The 13,951-nt window shown below is 48.3% G+C and overlaps 1 pseudogene; it reads right to left on the bottom strand.

Annotated features, from left to right (window-relative positions):
• Positions 1-1,806: 1,806 nt before the first annotated feature.
• LOC119970010 lies at positions 1,807-3,637 on the bottom strand (annotated as a pseudogene).
• Positions 3,638-13,951: the final 10,314 nt, after the last annotated feature.

The following is a 13,951-nucleotide window of genomic DNA, read 5'->3' on the forward strand; positions in this document are numbered from 1 at the left end:
AGTGAGTGAAGCCCGGATGAAAGGTAACGAACTAAAAAATGTATTATCCTATATAAATAACACCAATATTGTGAGCTGACCTGAGTATATGAAAACACTTGTTGATTTTTTTTTTATTGTGCATGCCAGACACTGCACAGCTAAATGACATGCAGTTGCATCAATTGCACGCAAGATGCTACTTACCCGGGCGCGATTCTCCGCAAATGCGGAGAATCGTAAAGGCTGCCGTGGGACAGGCCGTGACCCACGGCAGCCTTCACGGCCACTTCCGGGGCCGATTCTCCCCCCCCGGGCAGGGCTAGGAGCGCGGCCCCGTGCGTCACGACGGTCGTCAAGGCCGCACGTCAAGCGTCACGGCGGCTGACGCGGCCGATGATGTCAGCCACGCATGCGCAGGTTGGACAACGCCAACTCGCGCATGCACAGTTGGCGTCTTTCTCCTCAGCCGGCCCGCAAGACGTGGCGGCATGATCTTGCCGGGCGGCGGAGGGGAAAGCGTGCGTCTGTTTTGGACGCTGGCCCGACTATCGGTGGGCAATGATCGCGGGCCTGTTCCCTCCCGAGTACAGTCGTGGTGCTCCCGTGCCAATCGGGCCTCTAGATGCCCCAAACGGGCATCTGACGCTTGATGTGCGGCCTTGACGACGGTCGTCAAGGCCGCGCCGCCGTGACGCACGGGGCCGCACTACTAGCCCCACCCGGGGGGGAGAATCTGGTGCCCGTTTCATGACGGCAGCAAGCAGGTGTGTTTGCTGCCATGTTGAAACGGGTGTGAAGGCCCGGCCGCTCGGCCCATCGGCCTCGGAGAATTGGCACTCGCCGTTTTTTACGGCGAGCGGCGATTCGTGGCGTGGTTCGGGGGTGGGGGGGGGAGAGAATAGCGGGAGGGCGTGAAAAATGTCGTGAGACCCTCCCGCTATTCTCCCACCCTGCAGGGGGGGCGGAGAATCGCGCCCAGGTGACTTTGTTGCAGTGAAAGGTCTTGATTATTGTTTGCCTGCTTCTTGTGCTAATCTGATTATGAGCAGTTCTTGGCAGAGGAATAAAGTAATGTGTTTTGTCAAGGATTATTCACAAATCTTACCGGTTTACCTTATTGGCACTGCATGATGACATTCAGTTTTATTCAGAACAATTATCCATTTACTTAGTTAGTTTAATGCTTTTCGATTTCAGCTATAGCCATCATCATATACATAGATTTTAGGAAAATAGAAAATAATGAAAAACTGAATGAAAATAGAGGCAGGAGGAGGTCATTTAGCCCTTCAACAATAACATTCAAAGACGCTGCATAGAAGAATTATAAAACAAAAACAAAATATGATACCACGCCCTTATTTGAGGAAAGATATAGTGGCAGTTCAAAGGAGTTCACTAGGTTGATTCTAGAGATGAGGGGTTTGCCGTATGAGGAGAGATTGAACCGATTAGGCCTATACTTTCTAGAGCAGTGGTTCTCAACCTTTTTTAACCCATGGACCCCTTTTCCTCTTAATTTCTTTTTGTGGACCCCCATAGCCATTCCACAGAAAAAAAAGCTTCTTATATTTTTCACTAACAAAAAAGTAAAGGAATTGTATCAAATATTAAAGAAATAGATTATGCTTTATTTTGAAGGAAAACTAATTTATTGCAAATAAACATATTTAACAATTAAATTCTATAGACCATTATGTACACTAGTAAATAATTCATATTAAACCATTTTAAGATAGGCCTAAGTGAGTAATTAAGAAAAAAATGCAGATTTATTCAATGAGATCCCTGTGGTTGATGCTGCTCAGCGAGTTTTTTTAAATTCGGCTCCATCGAGGTCAACGATAGTCGAAGATCACCCTTTTTCACAATGTCGAGTCTATTATGAGCTTTTGATAATAAGTGAAAAACATGACTAAATCCTGATTCAACAAGGTAAGATGATGGAAAAGCTATAACGTAGAGCTGTGCTTTATCCCAGAGTAGTGGGTACTTTTTAGCAGTGTCATTTGTTTTCCATATATTATGCTTCCCATCTTTGAATTTTGCGTGCAATATTTCATCACTTTGTAATTCAATGAGGGTCTCCTGTAAAGAAATGTCTACATCGGCAGCATTAACTTCAAAAGGAATTGCCACCCAAGTTGGTATATCCATCATGAGTAGGTCACTAAACCGAGCTTGCATATTTTCATGCAAATTTTCCAAATATTCAGCATACAATGCAAGGTCATCATCGTGCAAATCGCTGCTAATCGAGGTCAAACAAGGAAACTGTTCAAATGCACGACGTCTGATATTAATTTTGTACAGCTGCAGTTTTCTCAGAAAAGCAGTAATAGCACCTTTACTGGATATGAGATCAGAATGTTTTCCTTGGAGCTGTTTATTAAGTAAATTGATTTTTTCAAATATATCAGATAAGTAAAATACATCGCATTTAGCTGCAAGCAGTTGTTCTCCAAGCTGGGTGTTAGCCAGAAATAAGACAATAGAGTCCCAAAGTTCAGTAAAACGATGAAGACAATTCCCCTTTGATAACCACCTCACCTCAGTATGCATTACAAGGCGTTCAAACTCTTCTCCATTTTCTCTGCAGAATTCACGAAAGAGGCGATCTCAAAGAGAATTTGATTTAATATGGTTAACCACTTTTATCACAACACTAAGGGCATCATGCAGACGTCCGCCTAATTGCTTTGCAACTAAGTGTTGACGGTGTATCACACAGTGTATGCAAAATACTTCGGGGACAGCCTTTTTCAAGAGTGTAATAAAACCTTTGTATTTGCCAGTCATGGATGGTGCACCATCAGTAGCACATGCAATTATATTTTTGAGTGGAATATTGCTTTCCTTGAAATAAGTAACAACTTCATTAAAAATTGTTTCACCTTTTGTATCTGTCCTAAGACTTCTGGCAAAGAGCATTTCCTCTCTGGGTCCTTGATAATCTATAAATCTCACATATGCTAATAGAATGACTTCATTATCTCTTAAGGTAGATTCATCAAGTTGAAGGGCAAACTGTTTTACTTGCAAATTAGCTATTAATTGTTTTTCTACATCCTCCGCCATTTCATCAATGCGTCGCGACACAGATGAGTTGCTTAAAGGGATGGAATTAGTAATTTCACTTGCATTTTGTTTCATAACTGATGAAATTATAACAGACAAAGCTGGCAAAATTATTGTTTCACCAATATTATGGGGTTTCCCAGCCTTTGCTATTATCTTGCTAATTTCATAAGATGCCAGTAAACCGTCATTCATTTTACTTACTTTGTTATTAAACTCTTGAGTCACTGTTTTTCTTGTTTGAAAATCATCACGGTGTTTTCTAAAGTATTCTACTGGTTGGTTTTTCTTTCCTTTGTGCTTGGTCTCCAGATGGATTTTAAGCTTACAGGGTTTCATGCTATCATTTGAAAGTATATCCATACATATGAGGCACATTGGTTTCGTTGCATTATGTGGTGATGGAATAAATCCGTAAGATAAATATTCAACAGAATACTGTCGGCACTTCTTCTTTGTTGGAGCAGCCATGGGTTATCTGTAAAAAAATGTAATAGAAGCTGTTATAACATATATTACAGTTTATAATTAAGAATTATATGTAAAATGTTGAATTTCAGCAAAAGTACCATCAGTATTTATGAACCAATACTTTTAATATCTCTTATCTTGTCGCGATGGAGTTTTGCACAGAACTGAAGTGACCTGCTTGGGCCATGTCGATATTTATAGCTCCTGAGAGTTGATAGTTTCAACCAAAATTGTTTCTGCTACTAAAGAAGTTAATGCCGTTAATCCTTCCTTCATTAGCGTGGTAAACTAATCCAAGGGAGATTAGTGGGACAATTAGGGCCACAGCAAATGCACCTTTTTGGTTCTGAGCCCCTTCAGCCCTCAAGGTAAATTAGATAGATTATAATCTCTCTTTGACCTTTGTCAGTGCGAGAGAGAGAGAGAGAGAGAAAGGTGAATTGTTCTGAAGTAGAATTGCTCTATGGACCACTAAAATATCACCGTGACCCCCGATTCGGTATTTTTTTTGTGTGGACCCCCAGTAATGTTACATGGACCCCCAGGGTCCATGTGGACCCCGGTTGAGAACCACTGCTCTAGAGTTTAGAAGAATGAGGGGAGTTCAAATTGAGGTATACAAGATGATAAGTATGGATAAAGTAGATGCTTCCTCTTGTGGGCCATTCTGAAGTAGAAATCGGGTGGCACAGTGGTTAGCAGTGCTGCCTCACAGCTCCAGGGTCCCGGGTTCAATTCCAGCCTTAGGTGACTGTCTGTGTGGAGTTGGCACTTTCTCTCTGTGTCTCTGTGGGTTTCCTCTGGGTGCTCTGGTTTCCACCCACAGTCCAAAGATGTGCAGGTGAGGCGGATGGGTCATGATCAATTGCCCCTTTGTGTCAAAAAGGTTAGGTGGGGTTACTGGGTTACGGGAATAGAGTGGAGGTGTGGGATTAAGTAGGGTGCTCTTTCCAAGGACCGGTACAGATACGATGGCTGAATGGCCTCCTTCTGCACTGTAGGGATTCTATGATTCTAGAATGAGTTGAGGAGAAACTATTTCTCCCAAAGAGTTGTGAATCTGTGGAATTCATCACCTCAGAGTGGCGGATGCTGGGACAGTGAGTAAACTTAAGGAGTTGGACAGACTTTTAATTGGTAATGGGTTGAAGGGTTATGGAGAATGGGTGGGAAGAGATCAGCCATGATCGAATGGTGGAGCAGACTCGATGGGCTAAATGGCCTAATTCTGTTCCTATATCTTATGAACTTATAAGGAAATATTAGGGTAGATGATGGAAAGCTTGGTCCAAAAGGTAATATTAGGGTAGATGATGGAAAGCTTGGTCCAAAAGGTATGTTTAAGGAATGTCATGAAGGAGGAAAGCAAAGTAGAGCGGTTGCGAGTTTAGGGAGGGAATTTCTGAGCTCAAGACTGAAGGAGCTGAGGGCACAGCTGTCGTTCCTGATTAAAACCAGGGATGCATGAGGATAAATTTACAGGAACGCAGATATACCAGAAGATTGTGGGTCTGGGAGGAGAAGACAAAGATATGGAGAGATTTGATAACAAGGATATAATTTTGAAATGGAGGTGTTTGCTTCTTAGCAAGTCGGTCAATGATTATAGGATGGGTAATGGGATTTGGTGCAAGACATGAATACAAAAGGTTTTGATGATCTCAAGTTTAAAGAGGGTAGAATGTAGGATTCCGGCCAGGAGTTTGTTACAGTAATCAAGTCTAGGGGTAACAAAGGCATGAATGAGAGTTTCTGAAGAGCTAAGGTAGAGCAAAGTCAAGGTTAGAATTGCAAACAGCAGCATGCGTGATAGAGCTAAGCAATCCCACAACCAACAGATCATATCAAAACTCTGCAGTCCTGCCACATTCAATCGTGGGTGATGGTGAATAATTAAACAGCTAAAGTGGAGAAGGCTCCAAAACATCCCCATTGTCAGTGATGGGGGTGTCGAGCATACCACTGCAAAAGAAAAGGCTGAGATATTTGCAACCACCCTTAAACAGAAGTCCCTCCATCACTGATGTACAATGCCAGCATTGTGCATCATCTACCATCTGCAGGAACTCACTAAGGCTCCATTGACAGCACCTTCCAAACCCATGACCTCGCCCATCTCAAAGACAAGGGCAGCAAATGCATGAGAACACCACCACCTGCAAGTCCCACACGATACTGACTTGGAAATATATTGCCATCCCTTCACTGTCACTGGGTTAAAACCTTGGCCATGAACAAATAAAAACATTCACTGACCCTACCTATTGTATTTTGCACAATGCTGTAGGCCATCATACATGTTCTTCATCGGTATACTAGAAATTTTACACCAGGATTTGAAACTGAAATGAAATGAAAATCACTTATTGTCACAAGTAGGCTTCAAATGGAGTTACTGTGAAAAGCCCCTAGTCGCCACATTCCGGAGCCTGTTCGGGGAGGCTGGGATGGGAATTGAGCCATACTGCTGACCTGCCTTGGTCTGCTTTCAAAGCCAGCAATTTGGCCCTGTGCTAAACAGCCCCAGGATTTTCCTGCCCTCTTGAAGTCAATGGAGTTTGAACGACTGGTCACACTTTTCAGCCCTACTCCCGCTGCCACTAAATTCTACCCATGTGTTCAAAAACTTTCCATGTGCTGTACGTTCTTTCTGAACTAAATCATATGCTTTGGTCAGATTAGTAAAGGTTAGTCATACTCTGGAATTACAATGGGAGCAAATCCCTGGTCACTATCACCAAAAGAAAAAAGAGACGGTGTGGTTGCAGGGGAGGCAGTGACGCAGTGGTATTGTCACCGGACTGGTAATACGGAGACATGGGGTAATGCTCTGGGGACCCAGGTTTCGAATCCCACCAGGGCAGATGATAGAATTTGAATTCAGTATCTAACTATGTTAGATGACCATGAAACCATTGTAATAACCCTTCAGGTTCATTAATGTCCTTTGGAGAAAGTAATCTGGTCTGGCCTACATGCGTCTCCAGATCCGCGGTATTGTGGTTGACTCATAAATACTCTCAGTTAGGGCAGCACGGTGGCCAAGTGGTTAGCACAACCGCCTCACGGCGCTGAGGTCCCAGGTTCGATCCCGGCTCTGGGTCACTGTCTGTGTGGAGTTTGCACATTCTCCCTGTGTCTGCGTGGGTTTCGCCCCCACAACCCAAAAATATGCAGAGTAGGTGGATTGGCCACGCTAAATTGCCTCTTAATTGGAAAAAATAATTGGGTAACCTAAATTTATAAAAAAATAAATAAATAAATAAATACTCTCAGTTCAAGGAAAGTAAATACTGGCCCAGATAGCGATGCCCATGAATCAATTTTTTAAAAAAAATTCAGAGGGAAAAGGTATTGAACTCCGATATATTAGGTTCACGATTGCACTTAGTCCCTGCCAGAGCAACTTGACTATTTCCAATTTCACTAATTGGAGTGGTTAGACAAAGCTCTTTCCCAGAACCACGGCATTGCCATCCACTTCGGGTTTACAGCTGACAGGTCCATTCTGCCAAAAGAAAGATTTTAAAGGGACAAAGCATGGGTTACAAGGGATCACAGGCACTTTGAGGCTGTAGCTACCACAGGAACAATGAAATGAAAATGAAAATCACTTATTGTCACGAGTAGGCTTCAATGAAGTTACTGTGAAAAGCCCCTAGTCGCCACATTCTGGCACCTGTTCGGAGAGGCTAATACGGGAATTGAACCGTGCTGCTGGCCTGCCTTAGTCTGCTTTAATAGCCAGCGATTTAGCCCAGTGTGCTAAACCAGACCAAAAGGAAGGCTTGGGAATACCGCTCCCGAGTCCCACTCTCATACTCTGAGATCCTGCTGTGGGACCTAAGGGACAGCAGTGAGGTAAGCTCTGCCAAGGATGGGAAGACGAGGACATACTCTCCATCAAAGCAGACACTGATGAAAGTGGTTAATAGGAAGTCAAAAATCTTGGGGAGACCTGTAATGTTCATGACAATGGGATCCAAAGTTACTGAAGAGGGGGGGGGGGGGGGGGAGATGATAAAATTGGTCTCAAAATAAAAATATAGCACCACCATCTGGAAATCCCAAAATTGTTGTTTAGTTTGAAATGTAAACTGGAAAAGAATCTGCATGGAAGAGGTCTGAGGTAGATGGTCGGAGACCAGGGCTGCACTCAAGGACCCTTTCAAACTGCTTACAGTGAGATCAATGAAATGGAGTCAGAGGTGAGAGAAATGTGGAAGACTTCCTTGAGAAGGTGCAATTAGAGCCATTACCTTTCGGTGCACTTTAACGAGAGACTTCAGGAGTCATTGGCTTCACAATACAGTTGTCCCATTTGAGTATTAACAGAGAGGTATGTGAGAATAGAAAATAGAGACAACAGGTATGGAAGCACAGGGACCTCCGGTGACGACATGAGAGCAAATCAAACGAAAGGTGGCTCCTGTCAGGGTCCTTGTATTTTTATCCTTTTAGTCTGATTTTTCGAGAGATTAGCAGCAGGATGCTCCGACCACCCCCCCCCCCCCCCCTCGTGCCCCCCCCCCCCTCCTGCTGGGATGGAGAATCCCTGGGGGCGGTGCAAATCCCACCCTGCTGCCCCGACGCCGGCTGCCGTATTCTCCGGCGCCGGGTTTCGGGCGGGGGAGGGTTCATGTCATACCGGTCAGGGGCAGTTCGCTGCGGCCTGCACCCCGGAAATTCTCCGGACCCCGATGGGCCGAGCGGCTGTCCATTTTTGGCCAGTCCTGCAGGCAGGGGTAGACATGGTCCCACACGGCGGGACCTGGCAGGTAAGTTGCTAGTGTGGTCCTCGGTGGGGGGGTTTGTGGGGGGCACGTGGGCCCGGGGGGAGCTTCCAAGGTGGCCTGGCCCACGTATGGGGTTGACTGATCGGATGGGTCTGTGCTGTGGGGGCATTCCTTCCTTCCGCGCCAGCCATGGCGGAGCCCTACAGGAGGGACTGCGCAAGTTAGTGCTTGTGCCAAAGAGCCGGCGTGGTTCTGCGCATGGTCAGAGCGGCCGGCGTATTCTGGCGCATGTGCAAGGGGTTGTCTTCTCCGCTTCGGCCATGGCAGAGCCCTACAGGGGCCGGGGTGGCGAAGGCAACCCCCTGCGCATGCGCCAGAATACGTTGGCTGGTCTGCCCATGTGCGGAACCATGCCGGCCCTTTGGTGCAGTCCCTCCGGCGGCAGGTGGTGCCAACCCCTCCGGCGCCCACCAAGCCCCCGGAAATGCGGAAAAATTCCGCACTTTCGGGGGCTGTTGACGCCGGAGTGGTTCGCGCCGGTTTTCCCGCCGGCGTGGGGACTTAGTCCCGCGAAAGGAGAATCCCGCCCCTAGTGTTCCAACCCAGCAGATTGGCGTGGATAACGGATAGTCAACAGAGAAATGACAAAAGCTTCGGTGAAAAGGCCACGGGAAGAAACCCCGGCTGCTGGCCTGACCAAGGAATCCAGGGGAGGAAAGATGGCAGAGGCGCCCACACCATCATGTTGGAGATACTGGCGAGGGGGATGGCGCAAGAGTTGGAGAAGTTTGGAAGGCTGATGGATGGGCAATTTGAGTGGCAAGGAAAGGAGATTAAAGAGTCGTTCAAAGCCACAATATGGCGACTAGGGGCTTTTCACAGTAACTTCATTTGAGGCCTACTTGTGACAATAAGCGATTTTCATTTTCATTCATGAGTGCCCGCCCTGCCATGTGACTCAGCGAACTATTTGCTGATGCATAATAAAATGAGCTTCCGAGTGTGAAATCCTGCTCGATTTCCCACCAGGCCGTCCAGCAGGAAATTTTCTCCAGAACATAAAATTCTACCCAATGCGTTAACATTGCTCCTAACTATCTCTTCCATTGAACTACCAGTCATCCTATTTATTTTCCTACCGCATATGATGTGGGCAGCACGGTAGCATAGTGGTAAGCATTATGGCTTCACAGCGCTAGTGTCCCAGGTTCAATTCCCGGCTGGGTCACCTCCGGGTGCTCCAGTTTCCTCCCACAAGTCCCACAAGACGTGCTGTTAGGTAATTTGGACATGCTGAATTCTCCCTCTGTGTACCCGAATAGGCGTCGGAATGTGGCGACAAGGGGCTTTTCACAGTAACTGCATTTCAGTGTGTGGTGAATGTAATATATATGATATGATAATTCACACTGTCTTTGTAAGCGCAGTAGCGTTATCCAACCACTAGGGGGAATAGCTCTGGGAGTACTCAGGAACTTGTACTGGGCTCCACCCTTGGCTCCGCCCATGACTCCTCCCCCTAGTGCTGCTGTATAAATACCTTTGTCCAGAGTCAGCCTGAGTTCACTAAGAGTTCATCAACGGGTAACAGGCTGGCTCTGAAGTAAGTCGATTAAAGCCTAGATTCATATCGGAAACACGTGTCTGGTGAATTGATGGTTCCATCAATTTAATCGACTCAGGAACAGTAAAGATCGATCATGGAATCGGCCCTCAAGCCTGGATGCCTGGAACTCGACCCGTGGGATGCAGAGGCTAAAGAAAATCTTCTCCCACTGGCTGCGGTGCTTCAAGGCCAACCTGGCAGAAGCGAGCACAGCCGAAACGACAGAGGATCAGAAGTTAAGTCTACTGCACGCGAGGGTGAGCCACAGAATCTCTACGCAACTAAACTCGGCCAGTTCATATGCTGCAGCGCTAGCAGTTCTCGATAAAATTTATGTAAGGCCTATTAATGAAGTTTACGCTCGCCATGTGTTCATGACTCGCCGCCAGCGGCCTACAGAATCACTCGCCGAATTTCTAAGGGAACTCAATAATTTGTCCAATGACTGTAATTATCAAGCGGTTACCACGGCTGAACACAGGGAACTTGCTGTACGCGATGTTTTTGTAGCAGGCCTCAGGTCTAACTATGTGCGCCAACGACTGCTGGAAAAGGGGGCCCAGGACTTAGAAACGACTGTGGAATCTGCTACCATGATGGAGGTCTCCTTCCGCAGCCTAAACTTGTTCCCCACGGACCCCGCGACCCAATCATGGGCCCCCGACCAGCGACACCCCCAGGCCTGTGCTACGCGGCCGCCCAGCCACCATGCTGCCCCAGCCAGCCACTATGCTGCTCCAGCCTGCCATTCCTGCGGCCAGAACCAGCACCCGCGGCAGCACTGCCCGGCCCGCAATGCGACCTGCAGCAGCTGCGGGCAAAAAGGTCATTACGCAAGAGTGTGCCTCGCTAAAAGAGCCCCAGCTTCCAACTCCCCAGCGACTCGAAGTAATCGCTCCCCTCACTCGCCTGTGGGGCCCGAAACGTTGTGGCATATGCCCCGACTCCTCCCCCTCCAGCCACGTGCGATCCATGGGGGCCGCCATCTTGGAAAACCTCCATCACACGGCCGGCCACGAGCGACTCATGGGGGCCGCCATCTTGGACGCCATCTTCCTTGCCTCCCGCCACGTGCGATCCACGGGCCCGATCGGCATCTCTGCGCTCGGACAACTCAGCGGAAGAGTACGACTATGAACTCAGAGGGCAGTCATCACGGGGCTACTCCAGCACAGCTGATCGAGCCGCTGACTACCCGCAACTCAGCGCGGTCACCCTGGACCAATCACGACCAAAGAATCTACAAAACTCGATGGCAGAGGTCCATATCAACGGGTACAAAACGCCATGCCTCTTCGTCTCCGGGAGCACTGAGAGCTTCATACATCCAGACCTGGTAAGATGCTGCTCGCTCCCCATTTTCCCCGTGCAGCAAACTATCTCGCTCGCTTCAGGCTCTCATTCGGTCCAGATCCAGGGGCGCACCGCTGCGACACTCACAATCCGAGGCGCTAGCTACTCGAAATTCAAACTCTACATTTTGCCTGAACTCTGCGCGCCACTCTTTATTAGGCCTAGACTTCCAATGTAACCTCAAGAGCCTCACCCTCAGCTTCAGAGGGCCTCTGCCCCCACTCACTATCTGCAGCCTCGCTACACTGCGAATCACCCCCCTCCTCTCTTCGCCAATCTCACAAAGGACTGTAAACCCGTAGCCACTCGTAGCAGGTGATACAGCCTGCAGGATAGGGTATTTATCAGAGCAGAGGTCCGAAGGCTACTCAGTGAGGGGATTATAGAGGCCAGCAATAGTCCCTGGAGAGCTCAGGTGGTGGTCGTTAAGACAGGGGAAAAATTCCATATGGTGGTCGACTACAGTCAGACCATAAATAGATTTACGCTCCTCGACGCGTATCCCCTCCCCAGGATTGCAGACATGGTAAACCAGATCGCCCAGTACCGGCTCTTTTCCATGGTGGATCTGAAGTCTGCATACCACCAGCTCCCAATCCACCCGGAGGACCGCCACTACACGGCATTCGAGGCCGATGGCTGCCTCTTCCATTTCCTCCTGGTTCCTTTCGGCATCACTAATGGGGTCTCGGTGTTCCAACAAGCAATGGACCGAATGGTGGACCAGTACGGGCTGCGGGCCACGTTTCCGTACTTGGACAATGTCACCATCTGCGGCTATGACCAGCAGGACCACGACGCCAACCTCCACCGTTTTCTCCAGACGGCACAGAAACTGAATCTCACGTACAACAAGGAGAAATGCGTTTTCCGCACAACCAGACTAGCCATCCTCGGCTATGTCATGGAAAACGGAGTCCTGGGCCCAGACCCGGACTGTATGCGTGGTGAATGAGATTCACACGGTATTATAAGTTACCAATGTTACTCTGTTCCCAGTATGTACCGATATTGTAAGTGCTGTTGCACTACCTGACCACCAGGGGGAGTAGCTCTGGGAGTACTCGAGAGTTTGTACTGGGCTCCCCCCTTGGCTCCGCCCAGAACTCCTCCCCCTGGAGCTGCTGTATAAAGATCCGTACCACAGAGTCAGCCAGCCAGTTCGCAAAAGTTCAACGGCTAACAGGCTGGCTCTGTTGTAAGTATATCCCTCAATATGCGGACAAAGCCCGCCCACTCTTTAGGGCCACACGATTTCCCCTGTCAGCCGAGGCACGCCAGGCCTTCGGCGGCATCAAGGAGGACATCGCCAAAACGGTCATGCGGGCGGTGGATGAATCCACTCCATTTCAGGTAGAGAGCGACGCCTCAGAGGTAGCTCTTGCAGCCACATTAAATCAGGCAGGGAGACCAGTCGCATTTTTCTCCCGTACCCTATCCGCTTCAGAACTCCGACACTCCTCAGTCGAGAAAGAAGCACAAGCCATTGTGGAGGCTATCCGTTACTGGAGGCACTACCTTGCAGGTAGGAGGTTCACCCTCATCACCAACCAAAGATCGGTTGCCTTCATGTTCGACAACTTGCAAAGGGGCAAAATTAAAAACGACAAAATTCTGAGGTGGAGGATCGAACTCTCCACCTAAAATTATGATATTAAATATCGACCCGGGAAGCTCAATGAGCCTCCGGATGCCCTATCCCGCGGGACATGCGCCAGCGCGCAGATTGACCGACTGAAAGTCATCCACAATGACCTCTGCCACCCGGGGGTCACCCAGCTCGCCCACTACATCAGAGCCCGAAACCTGCCTTTCTCCAACGAGGAGGTAAAAGCGGTCACCAGGGACTGCCCGATCTGTGTGGAGTACAAACCGCACTTCTATAGACCAGACAGGGCCCACCTGGTCAAGGCTTCTAGGCCCTTTGAACGCCTCGCGATTGATTTCAAAGGGCCACTCCCCTCAACTAACAAGAACGTTTACTTTTTAAACGTCGTAGACGAGTTCTCCCGATTTCCTTTTGCCATCCCGTGCCCCGACATGACCTCCCACACAGTCATTAGTGCCCTGCATAGTGTCTTCACCCTGTTTGGTTTCCCCAGCTACATGCACAGCGACCGGGGTTGGTCCTTTATGAGCGACGAGCTGCGTCAGTACCTGCTCGACAAGGGCATCGCCTCGAGCAGGACTACCAGCTACAACCCCAGGGCGAACGGGCAGGTGGAGAGGGAGAATGCGACGGTCTGGAAGACCGTCCTACTGACCCTACGGTCTAGAAGACCGTCCCACTGACCCTCCAGTCTAGAAAGCTCCAAGTCTCCCAGTGGCAGGAAGTCCTCCCAGATGCGCTCCATGCTATTAGGTCCCTTTTGTGCATGGCAACCAATCAGACCCCTCACGAGAGGCTCTTCATTTTTTCCAGGGGCACTACCACGGGGGTCTCACTTCCGGCATGGCTCAGGACGGCGGGCCCCGTACTTCTGAGGAAACACGTCAGGGCATTCACGTGTCTGGTGAATTGATGGTTCCATCACAGTGTTAATGTAAGCTTACTTGTGACACTGATAAAGATTATTATTGTTATTTTTCTTTAAGGAAAGTTGATTGCACCACAAAATAAGACCATAATATGTAGGAGCAAAAGTACACCAATTGGCCCATTGAGTCTGCTCTGCAATTCATGAGATCATGACTGATCTGATATTATCCTCGACTCCCCTTTCCC

Source organism: Scyliorhinus canicula, chromosome 8, assembly GCF_902713615.1.
Source record: "Scyliorhinus canicula chromosome 8, sScyCan1.1, whole genome shotgun sequence".
Taxonomy (NCBI): Eukaryota; Metazoa; Chordata; class Chondrichthyes; order Carcharhiniformes; family Scyliorhinidae; genus Scyliorhinus; species Scyliorhinus canicula.